Source organism: Octopus bimaculoides, chromosome 6 (genome assembly GCF_001194135.2).
Source record: "Octopus bimaculoides isolate UCB-OBI-ISO-001 chromosome 6, ASM119413v2, whole genome shotgun sequence".
NCBI classification, from domain to species: Eukaryota; Metazoa; Mollusca; class Cephalopoda; order Octopoda; family Octopodidae; genus Octopus; species Octopus bimaculoides.
The window spans coordinates 23,953,980-23,955,841 of NC_068986.1; positions in this window are offsets into that span (position 1 = coordinate 23,953,980).

Genomic DNA, 1,862 nt, shown 5'->3' on the forward strand with positions numbered 1-1,862 from the left:
GATAGGGGTGAGGGGTGAGAGGGGGAGTGAAGGGGATGAGAGGGGTGAGGGGTGAGGGGTGAGAGGGGGAGTGAAGGGGTGAGAGGGGGAGGTGTTTTGTGATGACAGGGACAAAGTTACGATCTCACAGCATGCTACATTGAGCAAGTGTTTTCTACAATAATCTCAGACTGACCAATAACTCACTAGTGATATTTAATGCAGATATTACGCGACGAATAGTCATATACACGCATGAATACACATAATGCAGATATTACGCGACGAATAGTCATATACACGCATGAATACACATACACACGAATACCCGCACGTGTGAGTATGCATATATGCGTATGTATTAATACATATGCATTTGTAATTGTGAGTTTGTCCGTTCCGTGTATGTGTGTATCTTTAACTGATGTTACATAGCCAAAGTCAACTCGAAAGATCAAACGTCAACATTATTTGTTCTACATCGAGTTAGATACACTTTCTTGCTTGTCTTTCACACAGAAAGGCTCCGAAACAATGATTGACCCATTGGATAATTTTATCACCTTTTCAATCTCTTTCTATGCGGCTATCATCCTCGCACAAATTTTCACCTCACCTACTTCTCTTCAAGATTCTTGCCAGCTAAGCAATTTTCAGAAATGATCTAATCTCATTTTTTTTCTGCTCTCTGCAACTGCCTCCTTCTCTAAGTTTTTCTTTTCATTCTTTGGTAACTGTCTCTTCACCCATCGCACTATATTTCACCTAATTCACTATTTCTTCTGTAGGTGCTTCTATCTCTGAACTGCACTCTTTTCTGTGTAATGCAGCTAAAACATTTTCACATTTTTGTAACATCTTGCTTGTCCCATCCAACTCTCCCTCCCTCGCTCTCTAGTTCTCCTCTCTCTATGCAATTCTTCTCTCTTTCCGTCGCCTTGTTTCAATCTTTTCTCTCTATTTACTCTCTATGTCTATTCTTTCTCCCTTTCTTTCTAGTTTGCTCTATCATACTTTCTATATCTTTCTTTTTTCCGTTATAACTCGCTCTTTTCTTTTTCTCCAAAACTTTTACATTTTCACAAATTCTCTAACACCTCTCGTTATATAACTCAACATCTGTATTTTCTACTTTCTCTTATTCGTTCAATTAATTTCTATTTAAGATTATATACTTGATCACCTGTCTATTTATCGTTTATTTCACACTATTTATCTATTGTTACTGCTGGTTCGTGCAGTTGTCTTTATTCCCCCCCCCCCCTATGAGCAACAACTATTTCACTTATCATTCTCACAAAATTTCACTTACAGCCTCCGTCTGTCACTATCTCTGCCATTCTACTTCCCCACCTCGTACTTCCTGCGAATGATGGTATGAAAATATGTTTATATACACACACATTATATTCATACATTTACACATATAAATTCGAAAATACACATATGTATATACCTGCACACACACATATATAAATACATACCTATATATATATATATATATATATATATATATATATATATTACAAATTAAAAGGGTAAAGGATTATCAATTTATTAATTAATAAATCAATTAACAATTAACAATTTTTACCAAGCCCATCGGTATGAAAGCACCATTATTGGTGGAGAACTTATTTAAAAGCTCACATGGTAATTTCTTGAGGGAAGGACAGTTAGACTGGCTGACCGAGGTGGATTCGGTTATGCTTTCAGACCTGTGTCGGTGTAGAATGTTACTAGTCCATGCTTACACAGTTTGCTAGCATAGTCAAATGTACTACTGGAATACAGTATTGACGAAGGAAATTGATTATTATCAATCATGATCCAGAAACGCGTCTACTGTTAAACATCGGAATTGGTTAGTTTTCATTGTTTTT